This window comes from Silurus aristotelis (assembly GCF_946808225.1).
Source record: "Silurus aristotelis genome assembly, chromosome: 5".
In the NCBI taxonomy this organism is placed as follows: Eukaryota; Metazoa; Chordata; class Actinopteri; order Siluriformes; family Siluridae; genus Silurus; species Silurus aristotelis.
Window position 1 is genome coordinate 34,160,949 of NC_139578.1, and position 27,838 is coordinate 34,188,786.

At 42.9% G+C, this 27,838-nt stretch overlaps 1 protein-coding gene and 1 long non-coding RNA gene across 3 annotated transcripts in view; both read left to right on the top strand.

Moving 5' to 3' along the window:
* LOC310725889 (uncharacterized protein) overlaps positions 1 to 27,838 on the top strand; it is a 537,758-nt gene that overhangs the window by 17,428 nt on the left and 492,492 nt on the right. The gene's annotated exons all lie outside the window — the stretch shown is intronic.
* Positions 26,152 to 27,036, top strand: LOC310725948. 2 transcript variants are annotated; one of them, XR_014533584.1, is made up of 3 exons: positions 26,152 to 26,191; positions 26,323 to 26,658; positions 26,832 to 27,036. It is a non-coding gene; the product is annotated as an uncharacterized lncRNA (long non-coding RNA). The 2 variants fall into 2 exon arrangements; XR_014533585.1 differs by having other exon boundaries at positions 26,323 to 26,478; positions 26,565 to 27,036.

Here is a 27,838-nt window from a genome sequence, read left to right on the forward strand (position 1 = left end):
GGGTGGAGTGGGTGGAGAAGAGTGACAGGAGTGATTAGTGATAGTAGGGTATCTGCAAGAATGAAAGGGTAAGTTTTTAAGACTGTGGTAAAACCTGCGATGTTGTATGGATTAGAGACAGTGGCATTGAGTAGAAGACAGGAGGTGGAGCTGAAGGTAGCAGAGCTGAAGATGTTGAGGTTTTCGTTGGGAGTGACAAGGATGGACAGGATTAGAAATGAGTTTATTAGAGGGACAGCGCATGTTGGACGTTTTGGTGACAATGTGAGGGAGGCGAGATTGAGATGGTTTGGACATGTGCAGAGGAGGGACATGTATTATATTGGTAGAAGAATGCTGAGGATGGAGCCACCAGGTAGGAGGAAAAGAGGAAGGCCAAGGAGGAGGTTAATGGATGTGGTGAGGGAAGACATGCAGGTAGTTGGTGTGAAAGAGGCAGATGTAGAGGACAGGGGGGTATGGAGACGGATGATCCGCTGTGGCGACCCCTAATGGGAGCAGCCGAAAGAAGAAGAAGTAGTAGTATTATAGAAGTAGTATAACCGTCCCGGGATTTAAACAGCTCTCAATGAGAGGAGCCTGTCCCGGGACCACAAGAGGACCTCTCGTGCCAGCTTGTACAAGGGGCAAGACCGGGGGCCCCCCTGGTGGTTGATGTAAAAGACCACCGCAGTGTGGACTAACACATGCGATCTCTTAGGTCTGGGAGGAAGTGTTTTAACCCCAAAAACACCGCCATCATCTCCAGGCAATTTATGTGCGACGAGAGACATGGGACGCTCCACAGACCCTCGGCCACTCATGACTGCTCCCCACCCCATGAGGGAAGTGTCCATCGTTAGCGTCACGCGACGACAAGGAGTCCCTAAAATGGGGCCTTGGGACAGAAACTTTGGGTCCTTCCATATATCCAAGGCTCGAAGGGCACGCTGCAAGACCTTTTTAGTACGATATGGATTCCCCCTGGGGGAGAACCCTCTGTTCTGGAGCCACCACTGGAGGGGCCTCGTGGCGGAGGCCGAGCGGAATTATAGCCGCCATGAGACCCAGCAGCCTCTGGAACTGCTTCACAGTGAATGGCTTGTCTTCTCTAACCCTCCTGACTGTGGATGACTTCGACCTGCTCGGGCCATTTTCTATAGTCCGCAGGACCCACTGGGAGACTTCTGGCAGCCCCTCCCAGGGCTGGCCTCTGACCCACTCAGAGCAGCTGGGGTAAAGCCCCGCAGCTGATGACACCTTGCGAGAAGAGGTGGAACTCCGCCATCCGCAACAAACTTTCGGGTGGAAAGATGGGAAGCAAACCACTGGAGGGAGGCTGTGCCCTGAAGCACACCTTGGGGCAGGGCTGACAGACTGGCCTCCTCGACCCGAACGGCCGGAGCAGCGTACTGCGGCCGTTGACACCTCCTTAAAGGTGGCGGGTCTCCCACATCTGTGCCGAGACTTTGGGCGGAAGTGGAGGGAGACGTCCGCTGGAGGGGGGCCGTGTTCTGAAGCACATCTTGTGGCAGAGCCAATGGCCTGGCCTCCTGGTGGTGCAGGGGAGGGACGGGCACCGTAGCGTGAGGTGTACACCAACCCCCCGAGCATAGACAGTCAGGATCTACGCACCACAGCCCATTTGTTGGAGGCGAGGGTGACCCTCTGGTCATCCTGCTCCTTCTTGGGCCTAGAGTGTCGACTAGGGGGCCCTTAAGCCCTGCCTGCGGAGATCGGGTGGCAACGCTTTGCTTCTGGGCTTCGCGGTGCCCGAAAGGACCGGGATGGGGCTGCCGCTGAGCAGCCCCACGAGATCGGCGAGAGAGGTACTGCTGAAACGCAGCCGACTGCTTTTTAAACTCCTGGAACCTGTTCACGACCGCCATCACAGCTGCTCGTGTGTTGCAGGAACACTGCTCGTGCCGGGAGAAGAAGCAGCGATCGGCTACAATGTGAGTAATCATCGCCCTCGAGAGTCGATTGTGCATGCTCCACTCCCAAGCAAACAACGCACCGATCGTGCGTATCCTTTCCGGTAATGAAACGGAGACATGGATGAACACACTCGCGGTATTTTTGTCTGCACACCATTACTCATCAAGGTGTTGATGTGAAACCGTCCCAAGAGTGGCCTCCAGTCAGAGAGAACACTATCCAGAGGCAGGCCTATATGAAGTGAGAAGATCCACGGAGGGGAGAGGGGCAGGAACAGTGGTCACTGGAGCCTCAGGAGCATGTTTAACTCGACAGAGAGAGAGAGAGAGAGAGAGAGAGAGAGAGAGAGAGAGAGAGAGAGAGAGAGAATAGGGTGACAGGAAGAGAAGGAAATGGATTATTAGGTGTCCTTATTGTTGTATGAAAGTTAAAGTCACTGTGCAGTTTGGACGCCGGCAAGACTCGCTATGGCAGCATAACTAAAAGGGAGAACTAGAAAGTAACACAGACATGAGGGATCTCTGGGATAAGAGACGACCCACCACACCACCATCAACAAACCTGTATTAAAATCCCTCCAGATCTGAGCCTTTACCTAAGAAAAAATCTACTGATCACAGTCTCAGTCAAAGGCTTGACTGAATAAATAGGTTTTCAACCTCGACTTAAACACTAAAACTGTGTCTGAGTCCCGAACACTGATTGGAAGGCTGTTTCATAACTGTGGGGCTTTATAAGAGAAAGATCTGCCCCCTGCTGTAGTCTTCATTATTTGAGGAACCAACAGATAGCCAGCACCTTTTGATCTAAGTAGGCGTGGAGGATCATACTGGTACAGAAGTTCACTCAGATACTGCGTGATATTATTCACGTGAGACTCAAAGGAAAGACTCGGGTCAATAATCACACCAAGGTCTTTGACAGTCGTACACGCTGAAACAGAAACACCATCCAGAGATGCTACGTAATCGGAAAGTTTACTTCTAGCTGCATGTGGTCCTAGTAAAAGTACTTCCGTCTTATCTGAGTTTAGCAGAAGAAAGTTATCAAGCATCCACTGTCTAATGTCCTTTACACACTCCTCAACATTGTTAAGCTGATCTCTCTCCTGAGACCTAAGCCAAGAGTTCCCTTTATTCCAACAACGTTCTCAAGTCTAGCAAGCAGTATAGTGTGATCAATGGTGAGAAAAGCTGCACTGAGGTCGAGCAAAACAAGTAAGGAGACAAAACCCTGATCAGAGGCCAATAACAGGTCATTTACCACCTTAACTAGCGCCGTCTCTGTGCTATGATGAGGCTGAAATCCTGACTGATACAGTTCAAAAATGTTATTCATAAGTAGGTGTGATCAGAACTGCTGTGCTACAACCTTTTCTAAAATTTTGGATATAAAGGGGAGATTTGACATTGGTCTGTAGTTGGACAGCTGACATGGGTCAAGGTCAGGTTTCTTAATTAGGGGGTGGATAACTGCAGTTTGAAGGATTTTGGTACAAAACCAGTGTTAATAGAAGCGTTAATTATTTTTATTTTTAAACAGGTTCAATTACCTCTGGAATTATCTGTTTAAAGAAACTTGTAGGCGAGGGATCGAGAATGCAGGTTGATGATTTTGATGAGGGAATTAATGAAATTAAGTCATTCTCATGAATAGGAGTGAAGCTTTGTAATTGATTGTCTGCTATAATTACACTGCTGTCTACAGGGTTACTTGTAAAATAATTTGGATTTATATTAACAGTCTGGATTTCTTGCCTGATGTTTTAAATTTTATTATTAAAAAAGTTTATGAAATAATTACTACCTATTGATGGTGTGCATGTGAGTGCAGTGCTTTTATTCCCTGTTAATTTTGCTACCATGCTGAATAGAAATCTAGGATTATGCTTGTTATTTTCTATGAGGGTGGAGAAATATGCTGATCTAGCAGCACTAAGAGATTTTCTATAAATTAGGAGGCTCTCCTTCCATGCTATTTGAAATAATGTTCATTTTGTTTGACGCCATTTACGTTCTAATTTTCGAGTGGTCTGTTTTAAGGTGTGTGTATGATCATTATACCACTGTGCTAATTTTTTCTCCCTGATCATTTTGGTCTTAAGGGGAGCTACATCATCTAGAGTGTAACTTAACGTTGTTTCTAGGTACTCAGTGGCCCAGTCGAGCTCTGCGGGGTCTGACGGAGATCTATCTAATATCGTAATTTCTGGAAGATTGTTGATAAAACGCGCTGCTGTAGCTGACGTGAAAGTATGCTTAACACGGTTACGTAGTGGGGTAGTAATGCAATGACTGAGGCAGATTTTAAAAGAGATGAGATAATGGTCTAACATTATTATGTTAACAACCAATCGAGAGTGTGTCACCACTATGAGTGGGTCCTATAACATTCTGATTAATTCCAACTGAATCTAGAATGGACACAACTGCTGCTCTTAATGAGTCTTTCTGATGATCAAAATGAATATTAAAGTCACCAATAATGAATGCTTTGTCTAAAGAAGTAGCTAAATTTGTAATGAAATCTGCAAATTCTATGAGAAAATCAGCGTAGGGCCCCCAAAAATGCTCCAATTATTAATGAAGCCCTCATTATTTTTGGAGCACCACTCGGACATCCAGCAGTTCCGCGACCATAACCTGCTGTAGGCGACATCGCCACGTTGCATTGGGATGGGGCCAGAGCATGTTACTGCATCAGACATTGCCTTCGCTAATTTACACACCCTTTATAATATTACTCTTGGTAACTTCTGACTGTCGAAGGCGTATATCATTAGCTCCTGTGTGAAAAACTATCTTAGAGAACCTGTGCTTTCCTAAAAACCTAAGCTGACCTGCTATGTCCGGCGCCCTGGCTCCCGGTATACACATAACATGTGCTGCTGGTGCCCCTGAAGGTCTAGCTAATTTCACGTGCCTCAGAATGGAGTCTCCTAAAACCAGAGCTCTTTCAGGTTTCTCAGCAGGTGCTTCACTGAGGAGAGCTAACCTGTTGGACACGTGAAGCGGAGAAGAATGGTGCTCCCGTGGGCGAGCCTTAGCGTTAGCTTTGCAAGTATGCCGCCAAGCCGTCACCCATTCGCCCTGCTGCAAGGGCTCTAATGCCGGAGTCGGGGGAATATTACCTTCACCTAGGGCATCCAGACTTTCTAAGACTGAATAAACATGCCACATTTCACACACTGAATGAACTGGATGTTCGCCATAGCAGAGAAATTACTGGTTACTATAGTGTGTGTTCGTAGTTCTGGTGGGAATGTCCTCCACTCACTGCTTTTAAACCTTCAAACAGGGAAAAAACGCTCTTTCGAAAGCTCTTTTCAAATGTATGTGACAGTTAACAAACATGTACTGTATGTACATTTTTATAGCATATATATATATATATATATATATATATATATATATATATATATATATATATATACATATACATATACATATATACAAATATACACATATATATATACACACACATATATATACTCGACCTCAGTTAACTCGACATCCCTATTAAGTCGATGTTTTTGAAGTGGAACCGGCAAATTCTCGCTTTGTCTAAGCATTTTTTATCGGTTATGGCGAGTTTTTTATGTCGCTGAACCCTAATATCTCGAGCACAAGGGGGGAAAATTTGCGATTTAACGTCGGTTATCTCGATCGGCGCTGTGCAACCGCAGAAGAACTCGCGGAAGTGGCGGAAAACTCAAACCTTACAGCTGCTACAGGTGTTGTATTGTATACTGGTGAATCTCTGCTGTTAGTTAGTGCACATATGCCTTTTGTTGTTAAATGTTATGCGATGAACGGGAGGCGAAAGCCGCGCTTGGCGGCGCGGAACGTGGGATGAGCAGCAAAAGCATAGAATGAACACCGGCAGGATTGGGGGGAATCCGCGATGCGCTTTGGGAAGAAAAGAGCAGCCGGTGAGAGAGTGCCGGTGGGAAGACACGTACCAGGATACGCATGCGCGATAACAACGACCGCCGTGAACCAACATATACCAACAATAACGGACAGTAAGTGTGGAAGTTTAAATAGGAGCTGGTGATGATGATAAACGAGCACCATATGTGCGCGATTGAAGCCGGGAGCTTCAGAGAAAGCGGGCGAGAAAACACCTGACACGCTGAAGGGGGCCGAAGGGGGCGTGGCAGGTGGATTCCTGACAGATAAACATGTACTGTATGTATTTTTATAGCATGCCTTCATCAAACAAATCGCAGCAACGCTGTTGTGTAAAAAACCCTTCAGAAACACGTGCATGCACATTCTCATTTATTAACGCACATCATGTACATAAAGAAATTTCAAGCACGTTAATATACTGCCGCCATTTTGATTTTCGTTTATCTCGATCATCGGTTACCTCGATGCTTTTTGGCGACCCCCTAGGAAATCGACATAACCGGTTTTCACTGTATATGGTCCCTACTCACATCTATGAGTACTGCACAGAACTGTCAGTCATCACAGTATCTGTATATGTTGCGCACACTATTGCTGCTATATACTGTACAAAGTTTTATAGTAAACTCTCTCATCATACCTGGCACACAATACTGTCATTTGCACTACCATGCACTCTCACACTTTATGTACATTACTGGTCTGTATCCCTATTTAATACCCACACTGTCTATACTGTCTCATATTGTCTGTATTGTCTTGTATAGTCTGTTTTTGTCTTGTCGTGTCTGTTTTGTCATGTATAGGTTTTTATTTATGTCTGTACTTTTGAGAGTAACAAACAGCTGGAACCAAATTCCTTGTGTGTGTCAACACACTTGGCCAATAAACCTGATTCTGATTTATATTAAATATATATAATATATATATATATATATATATATATATATATATATATATATATATATATATATATATATATATATATATATATATATATATATATATATACACACACAGTGAGGAAAATAAGTATTTGAACACTCTGCTATTTTGCAAGTTCTCCCACTTAGAAATCATGGAGGGTCTGAAATTGTCATCGTAGGTGCATGTCCACTGTGAGAGACATAATCTAAAAAAAAAAATATCCAGAAATCACAATGTATGATTTTTAAACTATTTATTTGTATGATACAGCTGCAAATAAGTATTTGAACACCTGAGAAAGTCAATGTTAATATTTGGTACAGGAGCCTTTGTTTGCAATTACAGAGGTCAAACGTTTCCTGTAGTTTTTCACCAGGTTTGCACACACTGCAGGAGGGATTTTGGCCCACTCCTTCACACAGATCTTCTCTAGATCAGTCAGGTTTCTGGCCTGTCGCTGAGAAACACGGAGTTTGAGCTCCCTCCAAAGATTCTCTATTGGGTTTAGGTCTGGAGACTGGCTAGGCCACGCCAGAACCTTGATATGTGTGCTTCGGGTCATTGTCACATTGGAAAACCCAGCCTCGACCCATCTTCAATGCTCTAACTGAGGGAAGGAGGTTGTTTCCCAAAATCTCGCAATACATGGCCATGGTCATCCTCTCCTTAATACAGTGCAGTCGCCCTGTCCTATGTGCAGAAAAACACCCCCAAAGCATGATGCTACCGCCCCCATGCTTCACAGTAGGGATGGTATTCTTGGGATGGTACTCATCATTCTTCTTCCTCCAAACACGTTTAGTGGAATTATGACCCAAAAGTTCTATTTTGGTCTCATCTGACCACATGACTTTCTCCCATGACTCCACTGGATCATCCAAATGGTCATTGGCAAACTTAAGACGTGCCTGGACATGTGCTGGTTTAAGCAGGGGAACCTTCCGTGCCATGCATAATTTCAAACCATGACGTCTTAGTGTATTACCAACAGTAACCTTGGAAACGGTGGTCCCAGCTCTTTTCAGGTCATTGACCAGCTCCTCCTGTGTAGTTCTGGGCTGATTTCTCACCTTCCTTAGAATCATTGAGACCCAACGAGGTGAGATCTTGCATGGAGCCCCAGTCCGAGGGAGATTGACAGTCATGTTTAGCTTCTTCCATTTTCTAATGATTGCTCCAACCGTGGACCTTTTTTCACCAAGCTGCTTGGCAATTTCCCCGTAGCCCTTTCCAGCCTTGTGGAGGTGTAAATTTTTGTCTCTAGTGTCTTTGGATAGCTCTTTAGTCTTGGCCATGTTAGTAGTTGGATTCTTACTGATTGTATGGGGTGGACAGGTGTCTTTATGCAGCTAATGACCTCAAACAGGTACATCTAATTTAGGATAATAAATGTAGTGGGGGTGGACATCTTAAAGGCAGACTAACAGGTCTTTGAGGGTCAGAATTCTAGCAGATAGACAGGTGTTTAGCTGTTTCTGGATTTCTGGATTTTTTTTTTTTTAGATTATGTCTCTCACAGTGGACATGCACCTACGATGACAATTTCAGACCCCTCCATGATTTCTAAGTGGGAGAACTTGCAAAATAGCAGAGTGTTCAAATACTTATTTTCCTCACTGTACCTGGTCAGGTTTTAAAGGACTGTGCAAAATAACTCAAGGATGTACTAACTGACATCTTTAACAACTCACGGAGTCAAACAGTGGTTCCAAAGTGTTTCAAGGACACAACAATAATTCCAGTCCCAAAAGAGCCGCACCCATCCAGCCACAACGACTACCACCCTGTTGCACTGACATCCATAGTTATAAAGTGCTTTAAATGACTAGTCATACAGCACATAAAATCCATTCTTCCTCCCTTCCACAACCCGTTCCAGTTTGCAAATAGAACCAACATGTCCACAGAAGATGTCATCTCAGACTCTCTCCATCTAGCCCTTACTCACCTGGACTTTAAAAGACTCCTATATGCGAATGCTGTTCTTGGATTTTAGTTTAGCATTAAACACAATCATCCCCTAGCAGCCAATAAACAAACTGAGTCACCTCTCTTGCTATATTTCTTAGTAGAGAGAGCACAAAATGTATGGGTCGGCCATCACACTAAGCACAGGGGCTACACAAGGGTGCATGCTCAGCCCTCTGCTCTTTACCCTGTTGACCCAAGATTGCATACCCAGTTACAGCACCAACCACATTGTCAATTTTGCAGAGGACACAACTATAGTGGGCCTCACCACCAACAACAATGAGGTCAACTACGGGAGCGAGGTGAGCTGACTGATCCAGTGGAGAAATAACAGCAATCTTTGATCACCCTCGCCTGGGTGTCAAACTCCACTTGTGCTCCTTTACCGGGGCACCATTGAGAGCATCCTCACCAGCTGCATCACTCTGTGGTACTTAAGCTGCACTGCCTGGCAAAAAACTCTGTTGAAATATATGGAAAGATCCAAAGTAAATTTGAATGAATATGAATGTTTTTTAAAAGTAATATTTGAAACTAAACTTTATCAAACTAATTGTCTATGTAACCAAGATTTAAGACTGCTGGTTTAAATCTGCTTAACACCCTTTGTTCTGCCTTTGAGAGCACATCTGCTGTACTTCCATGGCTGAGTCTATGCAAAATCAAGGATAATGGCCCTGCACAGAGGCTTACCACAGAAAAGCATAGAACAGAACCTCCAAACATAACCATTGATGAGATGATAGACCAATTGTATGAATATCTGAACCAAAGATTGGAACTAAGAAAATGCCACAAAGAACTTGCAGGATATTAAAGAGGTTATGAAAAGAGTTTATGGGAAAACGCTTTGCTTAAGGACAAACGATAAGGGAAAATGATTATCTATAATTAGGCTCCTTACCTAATATCCTGTTAGCCAACGTCCAGTCTCTGGGAAACAAGCTTGAAGACCTCAGTGCAGGGATTAAGTTCCAGAGAGACGTTGAGGACTACAACCTTCTCTACTTCACCGAGACATGGCTGAACCCAGTGATACCGAACCATCCAGCTGGCCGAGTTTATATGGGTTCACCGCATTGACAGAACACTGGAGTCGGGGAAGTCAAGAGGAGGTGGTGTGTGTCTGATGGTGAACAATCAAAGGTACAACAGCGTGAGCACTTTTCCTCTTTCATGGTTCTGCACACCAAATCTGGAACTATTAACCATCAAATATTGCACCTTGTATCCCCCTGTCCTCTACATCTGCCTCTTTCACACCAACTACATGCATGTCTTCCCTCACCACATCCATGAACTTCCTCCTTGGTCTTACTCTTTTCCTCCTTCCTGGTGGCTCCATCCTCAGCATTCTTCTACCAATATAACTCATGTCCCTCCTCTGCACATGTCCAAACTATCTCAATCTCGCCTCCCTTACCTTCTCTCCAAAACGTCCAACATATATGTCCCTCTAATAAACTCATTTCTAATCTTGTCTATCCTCGTCACTCCCAACGAAAACCTCAACATCTTCAGCTCTGCTACCTCCAGCTCCGCCTCCTGCATTTTACTCAATGCCACTGTCTCTAATCTATACAACATCGCAGGTCTCACCACAGTCCTATAAACTTTCCCTTTCATTCTTGCAGATACCCTACTATCACAAATCACTTCTGTCACTCTTCTCCACCCACTCCACCCTGCCTGCACTCTTTTCTTCACTTTTCTAACACACTCTCTATTACTCTGCACTGTTGACCCCAGGTACCTAAACTCCTCCACCTTCTCCACCTCTTCTCCCTGCAACCGCATCACTCCACTGCCCTCCCTCTCATTCACACACATGTACTCTGTCTTACTCCTACTGACTTTCATTCCCCTTCTCTCCAGCGCATATCTCCACCTCTCCAGGCTCTTCTGAACCTGCTCACTACTCTCACCACAAATCACAATATCATCTGCAAACATCATAGTCCAGGGAGACTCCTGTCTGAGCTACACTGTCCCCTGCCAACACCTTACAATCTCCTTCAGGTTGCATCTCTTACATAGAACATAATCCACCTGTGTGCACCTTCCTCCACTCTTATACGTCACCCTATGAGCCTCCGTCTTGTTAAAATATGTGTTCACCACTGCCATTTCCATCTTTTTAGCAAAATCTCCTACCATCTGCCCTTCCACATTCCTCTCCTTTAGGCCATACCTACCCATAACCTCCTCATCACCTCTGGTCTCTTCACCTACATGTCCATTAAAGTCTGCCCCAATCACCAATCTCTAATTCCTAGGTACACTATCTACAACTTCATCTAATTCACTCCAGAATCTTTCCTTCTCCTCCATCTCACAGCCCACTTGCGGAGCATAGGCACTGATGACATTTATCATCATCCCTTCAACTTCCACCTTCACGATCATCACCCTATCAGAAACTCTCTTCACCTCCACTACACTCTTACTGTACTCTTCCTTCAGAATCACCCCTACACCATTTCTCTTTTCATCCACACCATGATAGAACAGTTTAAACACCTCCAATGTTCCTGGTCTTACTTCTTTTCCACTTGGTCTCCTGAACATACGACATATCCACCTTTCTCCTCTCCATCACATCAGCTACCTCTCTTCCTTTACCCGTCATAGTACCAACATTTAAAGTACCAACCCGAACCTCTACTCTCCTAAACTTTTCCTTTCCCTGCCGTCTCTGTAGACGTCTTCCTCCTCTCCTTCTCCTCCACCATTCCACCATTGTTCCTCTCCCAAAGAACCCCAGCCCGTCTGCATCAATGACTTCCACCCTGTAGCCCTGAACTCAGTAGTGATGAAGTGCTTAGAAAGACAGATCAGAGACTTTATCATTGCATCACTACCAGACACACTGGATCCTCTACAGTTCACGTACTACCAAAACCGCTCTACTGAGGATGCCACACTTCTCTGGATATCGATGAGCCACCTGGACTGCAGAAAAGGGAATTATGCAAAAATGCTATTTGTTGGGGCTACAATTCAGCATTCAGCACCATAATTCCCTCCATGCTTGCCTCTAAGATAGAAGTCATAGGACTCAGCCCACCCCGTATCAATGGATCCCTTCCTGACAGACAGACCACAAGCCAACGCAAACACACCTCATCCACCCCCACCCTCAGCACTGGAGCTCCTCAGGGTTGTGTTCTGCTGTAATCACTGTACACACACGATTGTGTGGCCACTTCCAACTCCACCACCATCATCAAGTTTTCTGATGACACTGTTGTGGTGGGCCTGATCTCAAACAACAATGAGACGGCCTACCTACAGGAGATAAAACACCTGGAGAGATGGTGCCAGGAGACCCTCTTCTCCTGAACATAATTAAGAATAAGGAGTTGATAGTGGACTTCAGCACGAAGCAAGAGCGCTCATACCAACCACCAAACACCAATGTACAATGTATGCTGAACGTACCATCCACATCGAGCTCCCTAACCTGCAGGACATCTACAGCATGTGGAAGATTGTGAAGGACCTCAGCCATCCCAACAGTGGACTCCTTACTCTGTTATATTCAGGGAAGTTTCCACTCCTTGAAAGCACACACTTCCTTTTTTTTTTTTCCAATTCTATTAATTATTATTTAAGAACCCCGGGGCCCTACTTTGATTTTCGCATAGAATTTGCAGGTTTCATCACAAATTTAGCTACTTCTTTAGACAAAGCATTAATTGTTGGTGACTGTAACATTCATTTTGATTATCAGGAAGACTCCTTAAGAGCAGCAGTTGTGTCCATTCTAGATTCAGTTGGAATTAATCAGATTGTTATAGGACCCACTCATAGTGGTGGACACACTCTTGATTTGTTATTAACATTTGTACTAAGAATTGAAAGTTGTCATAATTCCATAGGCTGAAGTTATTTTAGATCATTACCTCATCTCTTTTAAAATCTGCCTTGGTCATTGCATTAGTACCTCATAACGTTACCCTGTTAAGCGTACATTCATGTCAGTTACAAGGTTTAATGAATAATCTTCCAGAAATTACGATATTAAATAGATCTCCTTCTTATGCCGCAGAGCTCAACTGGGCCACTGAATACCTAGAATCAATGTTCCATTCTACTTAAATTTAAATGTTAACAATTCCTGAGAAAAGTGGGCTACATACACTATATCTTTGTAAAGAAGACAAATTGGGCTTTACTGTCTACCATGATATTGCTAAAAAAGAAAAGTTATAGATGATGAAGTACCATGAATATAAATTTCCTGCATCACATTTTTTATTTTTTATTTTATATAAATATATAACATCAGTCCTGAAGCAATCCAGAAAAGTAATGGGTTAAGAGCCACATGTCTTATAAGTTTATATTTTAAATTAAATTAAAATATTGGGAATTGGGAATGAGAGTCCAATCATGCCAGACTGACCAGTGTATTGGGCACAGCTAGGTTGAAAGGACAGAGAGGCCAGAAGTGGCATTGAGGTCAAGGTTATAAAACCTGACAAAGGTCAGTGGGGTGGACCAGCCTGCAGCGTTGCAGATGTCTTGGAGGGACACTCCAGAGGACCAAGCCTTTGAGGCTGCCACACTCCTGGTTGAGTAAGCTCTGATCCCGAATCGAGCAGGGAGACCAGAGGACTCATAAGATGTGATAGCGTCAATAGGCCCCTTCTCGGAGAGCCATAGCAGACGAGGAGCTGACCTGACTTTATCCAGGGACTCGTTTTGTGGACGTAGGCACAGGCAGCATCTCTAGGCAATAGATGTGCCATAGTAGATGGGGCCCTTCTTATAGATCTTGGGCAGAGTGGGCACTCATGACTGCTCCTCACCCCGTGAGGGACGCATCCGTTGTAAGCATGACGTGATGAAAGGAAACTTCCAGCCCGGAAGACACGAGACAGGAACTCGGGATCTCTCCAAACATCTAAGGCATGTTGGCATGACCTTGATCATATGGAGGGGGTTGCCCTTCCACTAAAACCCATGGGTCCCGAGCCACCACTGAAGGGGTCTCATGTGCAGGGGGCCAAGTGGGATCACACTGGACGCTGCTGCCATGAGATCGAGCAGTCTCTGGAACTGCTTGACAGTAAGTGGCTGTCCTTCTCTGACCTTCCTGATGGCCATCAAACCCTGAAGCAGTGCAGTCGAGACCCAAACTGAATTGAATAGTCTCTGTATACAGTTCACAGGACTCATTGAGACATGTCTGGCAGGGATTCCCAGGCTGCCAGGTAGTGCCTTAAGGGTATCAATCTCTCGAGACTGACATCTGGTATGCCTAGACCGGTGGCTACACCCTGATGCCCTATGAACCTCGAAGGAGGCAGCGAGTTCTCCTGGACCACTACGATACCAGGTGGAAACCAAGGAGGATGCTCGCTGGAGCTGGCCGTGCCCTGAAACACATTCCGTGGCAGGGTTAATGGTCAAGGTTGCTGAGGGAGCCGGGACCGGGCGGGCACCGAGTAGTGTAGTGCAGCATGCCCCTTCACTGCCAAATCCATAGAACGGGAGATATCGCTGGAATGCTGCCACTTGTTTCTTGCCCTCCTCTCAGCCACCATGTTAATCGCTGAAGGGGCCAGTGGGCGCAAGGGGGGAATCCAGCAGTATGACCCTATCTCTGTCAGACATGTCAGACAGGGTGAGCAATAGGTGTCTCTCGGTAGAGACTAGGGCAGCCATAGACCGGCCAACAGCCTCAGTGGTCTCTTTGGTGGCTCTGAGAGCCAGATCCGCTGTGCAGCGGTGCTCCTGAACCTCTGAACATCACCTGAATCTCTCACAGCAGGTCGGCCTAAAATGCCTGCAACACAGCCATGGTGTGCAGGAACGAAGGGGCTTTATGGGTAATGTCGGGGTCTTAAGAGATGATGCAATTCCTGGGGAGAGATAGTTTGCCAGCGTCTCTTCAACCCATGGCATCGCTCCATAACACTGTTCTTTTAGCCCCATGATGTATAAGTACAACACTGCTTTGGGGGTAAAGGAGTGGGCCAAAGAAAGGCTTTGCCCAAGACCTGGACACCTCAGTGTGCAGGTCGGAAAAGAAGGGGAGACACCGACATTGAGGTTGATGTTTCAGAATGCATGTAACAGCCACTGGTGACATCAGAAATAATACTGTATGTGGACGATGTACTCTGCTTCAAAGACTGTACAAGAACATGAAAAGGAAAAGGTCAGAACCTTCAAGGATCAGAAAGCAAGCTTAGGAAAGGCCCAGATCATGCAAAAAAAAATTATTCCAAGGTTGAAAGAACAGTCACCAAAGACAGAACTAATGCTATTAGAGACGCTTCTGAACCCAAAACAGTTCAAGAATTACTGAAGTGTTTAGGACTCTGTAACTACAACAGATCATGGTTAGAAACATACATGAAAATTGCTCATCCTCTTTATGACATATTAAAGGGAAATCCACGTTCCAATGAAAGAATCCCCCTGAGTGAAGACCCCTGTACAGCATTTCAAAGATTTTAAAGACTTTAAGTGAAGCACCTGCTATTGGAATAGCTTACACAGGGAGGTGACATACCTTTCACCAGGTGCATAAAGGAGAAAGACAGAAATATGACAGCTCTGTAACAGGTCGTGGGATGACTGAGGGTACCTTCTCTCTTGAGAGAGGAAATGGTCAGGAGAAACACAGTCTAAACTGTGAGAAACCTCCAAGGCACCTTGGCCAACTATTTGAAGAGAAGCTCCAAAGGGGCCTCCAAAAAGATGACCAAATCCCACACATGCACTGTAGGTCATGCTGCATCCCTCAGCCTCCGGGTACCGTGGAGAAAACACATCACAAATGGGTTTCTACCCAGGGACTGTCCCACAGTGTGGGCATGATATGCTGCAATGGAAAATGCCTAGACTTTTGGAATGAGCCAACCCTGGTGAACTGTTCCTGAAGGAATTCCAGCACTGGGCCAACCAGAGAGTTAACTGGATACAATTGGTGCAGATCGCACCATGTCATGAAGAGGTGCCATCTCACGGTGTACAACCTCCTCATGGAGGGAACTCTGGATTGAAGAATGGTCATTGAACGAACAGGAGGGATGGCATACAGGCACCGCCTGAGCCATGCCTGTGCCATGGCATCTAGCTCTAGAGAGTCTGGGGGTGTAAGTGAGAAGCAGAGGGGACAATGCAACGTCTCTTGAGTTGCAAACAGGCCCACTTGAGCTTTGTAAAATTTTTCCCAGATCTGCTCCACCATATGGGGGTGGGGTCGCTGTTCCCTGGGCCTTAGCTCTTGCCTCGAGAGGGTGTCTGCTGCCTTGTTTAGATGGCCCAGGATATATGCTGCCCTAAAGGAGTGCTGCTTCCCCTGGCCCCACAGAAGAATCTGATGTGCCAGCTTGTAAAGGAGGCGCGAGCGCAGACCACCCGGGTGTTTGATATAGGAGACCACAGAGGTGTTGTCCGAACATACCAACACATGATGGCTGAAAAGGTCGGGAAGGAAGTAAGGTGGAGCTGAACGCATTCGCCGACAAGAGAAAATAAACGGCAAAAGGCCTACTTCTGAAACTTGCTAGCGAGCGCTGGGCCCAGCAGGTTGGGAAGGAGAAAAAAACAAGCCCGTCTCCAGACTCTCTGCTAGGTCCATCTGCAACCCCCAGGAACTAGCACGCTGCAGAAACAGAAGAAACATGGGGCCAAAAAAGAGTGCCCAGCGGTAGCAGAGCATTTGCATAGACATGCAAGCGCAATCTGCATATTCGGCTCCCTCGGGAACTCCCAAGCAAGCAACGCACAGGCTGTGTGTATCTACCCCATAACATAGTGGGGGCAAGGAGGAACACACAGGTGGAAAGTGTGCTTTCTGTTGCTGCTTGCTTTTTGACGAACACAAACACACAGAACACCCCCTGAACAAAGAGACGCAGCTCCAGCTTTACTCCACAGTTTTTTTATAGCTTCATTGGTCGTGATGTCACTCTGCCGGTGATGCTTTCCATTGGACTAAATACACATGTGATTCAGAGCGAGGTGAGTGACAGGTGTCTCGTCCAATGATCTGTAAGTACCTACCTTTTCCGGTTTGTCTGGCTTGTCGTTGTGTTTTTTGGATTTGTTAATGTGTTTCGTGCAACGATTCAGACAAACCGGAAAAGGTAGGTATAGTTTGTGAATGGAAACTTACAGATCATTGGACAAGACACCTGTCACTCACCTGTATATCTTGACTGACAGGTGTCTTGTCCAATGATCTGTAAGTTTCCATTTGCAAACTATACCTACCTTTTCCGGTTTGTCTGGCTTGTCGTTGTGTTTTTTGGATTTGTTAGTGTTTTCTAATTTGTTAATTTGTTTTCGGATTTGTTAATGTGTTTTTGGATTTGTTGTTTTGTTTTTGAATTTGTTATTTTGTTTTCGGATTTGTTAATGTGTTTTGCACTTCTCGGCCACCGTAATATATTATGTTATGAATGGAAGAAAATAATATATTATTTTATGAATGGAAGATAGAGCAAAATTACATGATGATATATCTGGCAATATGGTACTCAAACTGTTGCCCCTAAATGCTTTCTACCTTATTTAGCCACACAAATTCACTCCCTGGTCCATGTAGGTGAAGACAAAATTATCCAAAGATTTTATCAAGTATGGTGGAATCCCAAGTTCCGCAGACAAGGTCAACATGTCACTCAAAACCGCAAGACAGTTCAGAAGAACAATTATGGAACTATATTCAAAACTCCAGCAGTGAGAACACCAGCACCACCTGGATCATTTAGACATCTTCAGATGCTCCACACTTCCAAGAGTGTGAGGTTTCAAGATGTACTTGTCATAGACAAATTCTCAAGATGGGTAGAAGCGTTTGCAACTAAACATGGCACAGCAACACACAGGTCAAAGACATTATTCCATGGTGGGGGTTACCAGAACTTATAGATTTTAAATACATTTGGGAAAATCTGGGAACACATTTCACAGGTGCAGTGTACAAAGAATTATGCCAAATATGAAACATCCAGTGGTAAACATTACACTGCCAATACAGAGTACAAACCTACAAACATAGAGGCTGAACCAAATTATAAATAACGTTTATCAAAAAGTCACTAGGAAGGGATTCCCTGGCAAGAAGCCTCACCCTCTGTACTCTGCAGAATTCGAGTGACACATACAAGAAAACTTGACTAAGCCTGTTGAGATCATCACAGGTCGTTCACAAACCTCAGAGACTACCATTGGAATCAAGGTGGGAAGGTCCATTTCAGGTTCTTTTAGTAACTAACGCAGCAGTTAAGTTTCATTTAATTTTATCTTCTCCCGCTTATCCGTAATTCGGGTCGCAGGGGCAGCAGTCTAAGCAGATTCCCCAGACACTTCTCCGTGTCCAGGGATCGGGCTGTCAAGGCCCCCGCCTTCGACTGCTGCCCAATCCTCTCTGCACCGGTCCTTTACGGTCCCTCCTGCAGGTGGTGAGCCAACGGGAAGGCGGCCCCACATCGCTCCGACGTCACGGTCCTTGGTTTATTGTTCTCGTAAGGGTCCTCTGGAGCATAGAGGGGCTCAAGGGCCCAAGAGTGGCAGCTTGGCGATACCGGGGCTTGAACCCCCGACCTTCCGATTGGTAACCCAGCGCCTTAACCGCTGGAGCCACCACTCCCCCCAGTTAAGTTAATATGAATAAATAAATGGATTAATGTGAACCATTGCAAATACATTAATATGCCTAGAGATTAGGGACAGATGGCAGTTGTGTTTTTCAGAATCCAGATATGGCGGAACTAGGGTTTTTAGGCTCTAGCTTGTCACCTGAGGATGAAGACATTAACATTCCACCACTGATAAACAATATAGAGTCCTACCAACATTCAATAGGGACAGCTTAATTGGCAGCTAGGCATGATTTATTTAAAATATTTTCTTGGAAAGATGAGTTCCCCTTTGCTCTTGTGTGTGATTACAGGTGTTCCAGTGTTACAGAGGAAGAGCAAAGACATTCAATGCTTGGATCCTATTGCGCTGGCCACCAAGACGAACATGCCTGAACATACACAGAGCACAGCAACATCCGCCACTTCCAAAAGATTGCAACATCGAAAAATAATAATAAAAAAAGAACTTAAGCATTCAAGAGAATTCAAGAGTTCCATGAACTCTTATTCTGTTGTCTTAAGTAATTGAGCTTGTATACAGAATGGCGTATTCATGATTAATAAAAAGTTTCATTTGTGATAAAAAATGATAAAAAAAAAATGGGGGAATTGAAAGATTATGAGTATCAATAATAAAATACATTTACATTGAGGCTGCCTCTTAGATACAAATAGCTGTGTCTGTGGGAGTTTTATCAAGATGGCCCATACAGGTGATGGGTGTGGGCCAGACGACACACACAATGGACATTCAGTTTTGTGTATTGAGGACCCTCCACAGGAAGTTGTTATCCTTATCCTTATAAGTCCTTCTGTACTCTTGTATAAAGATCCGTCTCACCGACAGATCTTGGTTGCAGATATTTTGAAGAATGAAAAGCTAAAACGCTGTTGAAGACCCTCTACACTGCTACCTTCAAAAAATTCTTCTCCCCACAAGAACTCTGGTCAAGCTTACTTCTTTTATGTATTAGAGGAATCTAATACATTGGCAAGCCACCCAAACCAAATACAGCCAAATCTAACATAGACTAGGCCTCCAAATCCCCAGATCTCAAACTAATGTCATAGAGGCTGCCAAACACTACAGATACCTTCAGAGTGTCAACGCTGTTCTGTGGGACAAAAAGCAGCCACAAACTATGAGGTAGATGGTTTTAATGTCATACATTTTAATGTGCATATTTCATAGTCCAAAGGCTTAATCAGAAATTGTTTCATGCTGCACTTTCACCCCTTCACAGATGCAACAACCCCTTTAACCCTCACCACTGGTCACTAGCTTCTCTCTCTCTTTGGTGGAACTGACTGCCCTTTCTTGCCCCTCTCTTTTCTTCTCTTACAGAACAATGCTACGGTTATCTTGAAAGAATTAAAACATGTTCTAAAACGAAACTTAAGGCAAACTGCCTGAGATTTCACTTACAGTTGCTGCATGTTCCAGACTCAAAGTTGACTTGATTTGTTTTTCTCATTTTGTCTCTCATAGTTAAAGTGTACCTATGATAAAAAATTACAGGCATCTCTGATCTTTTTAAGTGGGAGAACCTGCACAATTGATGGCTGACTAAATACTTTTTTGCCCCACTGTACACATGAAAGCATTTTATCTTCTACAATGGCATTCTAGTTAAAGAGACAACTTTGCTCAATTGAAAATCCATCTAAAGATTTGATCCAAACCTGTTTTCAGTGAACTGTACAAATCTAAATCTGTACAAGGAAAACTGTTGCCACCGCATATAAACACTTGCTTAAAATGACAAAATATCAATATTAGCTCTGCCCACTTCACAATCAAACTGTCGTAAATCTCTAAAGAGCTGAGTTTTGGGTCATGGTTGGACAGAAAAATTCTAACCTTTGTAAATATATGTACATATTTGGGTGGTTGTATTCACTGGTAGTAAGGGTGTGGCTGCCATTGATGGGTGTGTTCCCTGTAAAATTATGGGAGTTCAGTTAAGTTTGTCTTTCATTTTGTGTTTTCTTTTTGTAGGTAATTTAGATTTTGTAAAAAAAATTTTTAAAAAGGTTCCTGAGAAGAAGTTTTCTTGAGTTGTAAAAGGAGTTACGTTATACTTAAACGAGTTTGTATTGTGTCCCTACATTTTAAAATTATTAGTGTAGTTGTCAGGGTGGCGATCACGACACACAAGCGGAAGTAACTCAATCATCGTTTATCAAACACGAGACACATACAAGTCATGAGAGCCACCATGGGCGAGTTATCCGCTCGGGACGAGTAATCCAACATGGAAAGCGATGTCTGGAAAATGAAAGTAAACTCCGATGGCAACGAATAATCCAATACGGAAACGGAGTTGGGAGACCGAACCAGCTGGAAAGGCTGGAAAGGCTGGTTGTCCGGGATCCAGGCGATCACCAGCATGACCTTCAAGAACCGACAGCCTGTGACTCGAGAACGGGAGTTTATATAGTCCTCTCCTAAACGAGCCACGGCTGTTGGGAATCAGAGCCGGCCCGGCATAACGAGGCAGCATGACTGCTGCCGAGGGGGGCGTGGCAGGGGGATCCCTGACCGCTACCGAGGGGGGCGTGGCAGTCGTATGAGCTGTATTGCTTCTGATTTATAGTCATTAAAGCAAGTATCTGTTCTTTTATTGGCTGATTTGGCCATGTGAGAATTGACTGTATGCTTCTGTGAAAATGGTGAGCCAGAGCCTGTAATTTTGAGGCATATTACTGGAAATTCAATCTTGACCAGATTGCATGTAAGGATTTCCTCCATTTGCACCCAAGCAATTACTTGCAACTTGTACACACCAGGGTAGCAAAAGTTCAGAACAAAAAAGGCTACTTATATTACACATATACAGTGTTGGGCAGTAACGTGCTACTGTAACTCAGTTACTTTCGACAGTAACTAATACTGTAATGCATTACTTTTCAAATAAAGTAACTCCGTTACCGTATGGTGCGTTGTCCGTTACTTTTATAAAATAATTTCATTTTGGCTTAAGTGTACATTTACATTTGCGGCATTTAGCAGCATTTAGCAACACCCTTATTCAGAGCGACATACAAAAGTGTAGCCTACAGTCTAACCTGTTTACAGCAGCGACGCATTGTAGGATTGGTGGATGAACCACTGTAAACACGAAGAAGACACACTGTGGGCGTGTCTCCGTTTATTCAGGTCTGTGCAGCAGTAATGGCGAGGAAAAATGTGGAAATATGCTCATTATTTCACTTTAGTTGAAATAAGAGCATAAAGACAAAAACTTTTAAGTCAAATGTAATCTGTGTGTTTCTGGTTCGAAGCTCGTATCTACTGCGATAAACAGCAACTCCAATCTGTTGAAGCTCCTCCAGAAACTCCATGCCTCGACAAAGCTATGCGCTAACCCGGTGTTCTGTTCTACATTGTTGATAGTTTTCATACTTCAGCTGTTAAAGGAACATGTTTAAGAGCTCAACACAACAGCTTTTATGATGCAGAAGCCACTTTAGTGTTTGATTGTAAATATATTATTCAGCTTGTTTTGTTGTTTATTTCAGAAATCCTTGTGATATATTCAGTTTGTGCTGCTCTGACTTTAATATAATAGTGTTTGCAAATTACTTTATGTTTAAGTCAGTTTTGTGTTTTTATAGACCATAACACATAAAAGGGCATTAATGGAAACATTAAAAAACATTCATTAAAAAATTACCTAAAAAGTTACTTTTAACAGTAACGCATTACTTTTTAGTGTAAATAATCAACTTAGTAATTGAGTTACTTTTTGAATGAAGGAAAGAGTAACTGTAACTACACTGTAAAAAATTATTTTGATGGGCCAATAGTGTACCATTTACTTAGTATGTAAGTCAGCACGTTTAATTATATAATAATAAGTAAAATTAACCCACACTACATAATTATTTATAGTAATAACTGCAAACTAAAAAAACTTTGTAATATATACCCAAAAACGTTGGCCTGTCTGTTAGAGCAAGAGCTTTTTGTGGCACATGTTCGTTGGGCGAGCTGGATTGTGGAAGTTGACTACATGGTCAAGCTTCAGTGCTGACAGTAAGAGAACTTTTTAGCCTGCATATTTATCATGTAATAAAGAAAACGGGCACTTAGTTAGTTTTATCTGTCATAAGATTGTGCTCATTGTTCTATGTAAGACGAGGAGTTCGCGTATAGCTTCGGACATCGGTCATAGCGAGCTAGCTAAAAACACATTTTCTCTTGTACTAATGTTAAAAATGTGCTTTTTCCGCATTATTAAAGTGCTAATGGTACTGCAAGAACGCGATTTCTAAACTTTTACCCATGCTATTATATTCTAATCTACGTTTTTAACCCTTAAGTTACCGAGAGCTAGATAGTAACATAGCTAACTCAGATAGCTAGCTGTGTGTGACGCCATTAGCCAATGTTTAGGCTAACTGAAAGTTTACCAGAAAGCACATTTAAATGTTAAAATGTAGGTGTTGTGGGTAATACAAAAAGTTTGTTAAGCTTTAGCTACAGCATTTAAAATATAATTTTAAAGTTGTGCTTAGGAAATGACGTTCGTCACGATAACAAATGTTATTTTAATGTTAAAAAAAATAGACATATGGATGCGAATGTCAGTTATTTAATATCATAGCAGTTTAATTTTTAATTCAGCAATTGTGCATAAATAAAGCCTACAATTGTCCACTTTATTATACAAAAATCCTGAGTAGGCTTAATTTATGCACAATTGCTGAATACACTATAGTGTTGAAATCTAAAACATTGTTTTGTTTTGTTTTTTAATTATGTCCATAGCCCCTTGTTGAAAAGCACTAATTTATATTAGTACAAACTACCTACCTAATTGACACATTTGCACACATTTTTCTGTTATGACATGAATATGACTGACTTTAAGATGTGCAGCCATGAATTATGATTAGTTCAATGCCATATATGTGTCAATAATTAAGAATTGTTATAATGTTATGTTGAAATGTTAAATGGAATGTTGCAAATGTAAATGTTTATACCAGTCTGCATGTGTCTGTCTATAGGAATTGGAGTTTACTGTACAAGTTGGATCATTTGTCTGTATGAGCTTAATTTGCCTGCCTTTGACTGTTAAAGTAAACTCAGCTAAACTCAACATTGAAAACTCTAAAGTTAGGAATATTTTATTACAAATGAATTGGCTGTGCAAAATATGTAATTTCACAACATTAAAACGATTGGACCTATTAAAACACTAGATTAAAAAATGGGCATTTTGGTCGAACCCAGTCCATACCCTGTCTCCATTTTGACTGTCCTTGCACATTTAGGACATGGGGTGCATTACTGACACATTTTTCCAGGTATCACCCACAGACAACTAACCCAAACCAGCTTCTTTCCTTCACATGTCTAGTGTGTAGTTCAATTTTTTTTCCACACTGAAAGACAATATTTTGAACACATTGGTGGCCACCTCAGAAAATTTGAAACTGTGCCTTGTGTTTTTTAAAACTATGATTACAAGACCAATATATATACAACATACCACAGTCATAAGAGTAGGAAATCTTTGCCAGCTAAACCCTTTGTGTTCTGCTTTAGGGGTGGATGGTACACAGTACAGAAGAGAGCAATTTATTAAGGAGCATTTCGAACTGATTGAGCCAACTGAGTACATGCTTGATGATAGTAGGAGAAAAACATTCCAGTATGTACCAATTCTCCCATTGCTCTCACAACTTTTAAAAAAACAGACACATTCAAGACACAGTATTAAAGAATAGGCAGCCATTTGATATTTCTTTAGGATACAGGTCATTGTATGATGGATCTTTTTTCAGAGAAAACAGTTTTTTATGTGGAGATGAACCTAGACTCTCACTCATTTTTTACATAGATGAGTTCGAAATATGTAACCCTCTTGGGACATCACGCAAGAAACATAAAGTGACAGCTGTGTACTGGGTGATTGCAGACATTCCTGCCACCTTGCGATCTACACTAACCTCCATTTGCTTGGCCATTCTTTGTAGGGCAGATGATGTGATGCAATATGGATACCCAAAGATTTTGGAGTCACAGCTAAGAGATTTAAAATCCTTGGAAGGTGATGGTATTTTTGTGGCAGGTCTTGGGCAAAGTGGTCAAGGGTACTATATTTGCTGTAGTAGCTGATAATCTTGCAGCTCATTCTATTGGTGGGTTTGTTGAAAGCTTTTGCTCTTCAAACATTTGTCATTTTTGCATTGGAAAGCGTTCTGACATCCAGGAGCATGAAGTAGCAGAAGGAGTGTTTCCTTTAAGGACAAAGTCTAATTAGAGTTTGCATGTCAAGGCAGCGTTGTCTGACAGTGATGAAGCTCATTATTGTGGAGTAAAAAGACAGTGTCCAATCTCTGATAGACGGAGTTACTTTCATGCCACATCAGGTTATCCCCCTGATGTTTTGCATGATTTGCTTGAAGGGATTGTTTCTTTTTGAATTGGCACTTTGTCTGAATGTGTTTATTAAAAACAAATACTTTTCTATTCAGGAGCTCAACTGGTCAATCCGCCAATTTCCTTACAAGTGGAATGATAAAAACCAACTGTCCACAAAGTGTTCCCTTGACCTTTGTTTTTCACGTTAGAGTGTAGGAGGCAATGCACACGAAAACTGGTGCTTACTGCAGATACTACCTTGTGTGATCGGTTGCAAAGTACCAGAAAATGATGCAGCATGGCAGGTTTTGATGACCTTGAAAGACATTGTTGAGCTTGTCATGGCTCCTGTGCACACAGAAATGTCGATAGGATACATGGAAAGCAAGATCACTGAGCACCGTTATAGGTTTTTGTATGTGTTCCCAAAAGAGAAATTGAAACCTAAACATCATTTCCTTGAACATTATCCATGGCTTACAACTGCTTTTGGACCACTTGTGAGTTTTTGGACCATGCGTTTCGAAGCGAAGCACAGATTTTTTAAAAGGATTGTGAGACACAAAGGGTCTTTCAGAAACATTCTGTTGACAATGGCACGAAAACACCAATCAGTGGTTGCATATCACATAAATAATGCTGTTATCCAAAGGCAAGCACTGTTGGTATCCAGAATGACACAAGTGGCAGTTGATGTTCTTAAAGACAGCATTAAGGAGTTGCTTGCAGGGAAGTGTCCCAATGCAGTGGTCTTGAACATGACAAAGAGGGTTACCATTTTAAGGATTTCATATTGTGTTGGGATGTTGTTGCCTTTTGGATCAACAGGAGGGTTGCTAGACTTTGGAGAGATACTTCAAATAATCATTGTTCATGAAAGTCCTGTGATTGTTCTGAAGTTGCTCAGTGGGTGGTACAATGAGCACCTGAGGAGCTTTACAGTAGAGCCTACAGGAAATATTGAAATACTTTAACATTCAGATCTCGAACATGCTTACCCCTTGGCTGCATATAATACAGCAGATGGTCGAATGGTATTCCTGAAACGCTTCATTGGCACTTAAGAGTAAGTACTGCAAATCATGATTCCTCTAATATTGTGTTTCACCATGGCAATGTAGGTTATTATAAGAGCTTCTAAATAGGTTGTTACTCTGCCGATGTTGCAGAATCGCAGTTTTGGAGTAACCAAGAAACCTCTCAAATTTTAACCAAATGCAGTCTCTTCTTTTTCCTTCTCTTTACAGCTGATGACAACACATCCACACCAATCAACACTCTGAACCACAATGTCAGTCCAGTTGCGAGTCATTATAGAAGAACACAATGTGCGAAAGTTGACACTTCCATTGGGGATTCCTGATACTAGGGAAGATCTTGTTTCAATAATTGTTGAAACACTCCAATTACATGGGGAACATGGATTACTTTATGAAGACTTCAAAGAGAGGTGGCCAGCTTTATTCACTGAGACTCAAGTAAGAATAATTATATTTGTTATTGTTTGACACTAATGTATTTATAAACGGCAATAGTTTCCAACCTTTATTCCTTCATACACCTATCATACACCTAAATGTTTAATTTTGTCCGTTTACTTATTAACTAGATCAAAGAGGAGTTCCGTCGGATAACAACTATTTCCCTGGAAGAAACATTCATGTTTAAGCTTGACAGTTACACACCCTGTCTTCTGCAGCTGATGTGTCCCAAAAGAGGTGCTGTTGGTACCAGGATGCGCTCTCTCCTTAACACTGTAAATGAGGTATGTTTTTTGTTCAAATAGTCTCAAAAGTGCAAACACTAATTTGTAGAAAAAAATGCTGGTCATTAAAATGCATCTCTTTACAGTCTCAGAGTATTGAGAATAAAAGGGATGCAGTGCTCTCCTGCCTCATTGAGTTCCTAGGGGGAGCCGCAGGAAGAGCTCTTCCAAGACTCCCAGGTAAGTTACAAAATGACCAATATACACAAGGTGTTTACAGACAGCCTCATAAACAAACAATTTTCTCATTTACAGCATGTGGTTAGATTGATAAATGTTATTGGGTTCAAGCATTACATTTTTCTCTTAACTTATTGCTTGCATTAAAGTTTATTGTTGTTTATTTCTACCAGTTAAACATGAAAAATGACTGGGAGGGCCAAACAGAACAAACTATGAAGGTGCTTTTGATCCATAATCCCATAGCTGAGGACGATCCAGTAGATGTATCTATTGTGATAGATGGCATCCAAGTGATCAGTGGGTGTGGATACAAAACCAAGGCATGCATGTTGTTGATAGGATTAATCTATGCCCTGAACCTTGAATATCCCAAGAAGCTCAAGAATACTTTTGTGTCAGAAAGTTCAGGTTATAGGATCCAAGGCAGATGCAAAAGGAGCAGGGGAGAAAAGCTGTGCAGAGCCGAATCGGGAAGTCGATTCAGGGAGCCGATTCAGGGAGCCGATCCTACGCGGAGGGCGAGCCGGAAGCGGGGGCGCGTTCAGCGCGAGCCGGAAACCTAAACGCGCGTTCAGCGCGAGCAGCGCCGAGCCGGAAACCGGAGGACAGAATAGTCAGGTCAGAAACAAACAAACAAACAAAACAGAGAATACGCTGGAGAGTGTTCAGGGCAAGCCTAAAGCCAATCTGGCACTGACTGGAGGAGTCAGGCGTCCTTATAAGTGCCAGAAAATTAGACGCCAATTCCGTGCAGCTGGTTGGGAGGGGGTGTTTCCTCGGTGATTGAGGCGGTAATGCCGGAAGTGCACAGGCGGGCTGACACTTTTGAAGTATTTCAAAAACTTCTTTTGGAGCTAGATGGAGGCAAGTGTCTCAAAAAAAAAAAAAAATTCCTGATCTACTGAGTCTGATAACTTTTTAATGTTATCAGTAAGTTTACCTTCCTGATTCAATAATGGTTAGTCTTATTGGTTAATTAATAACAGCAATTATGAAATAAATAGAAAAAATACAATGGTGTTAATAATACTCACTTTTAATAAGTAATGAATTGTCTAATATTATGAATAGATTTTACCTCATTTTAATTGCCCTGTTATAGCTGATTTATTTCGGTACTCTTTATGAACAGTATAGGGTGAAATTTACCCAAACAGACTGAATGCAAATTGTTACC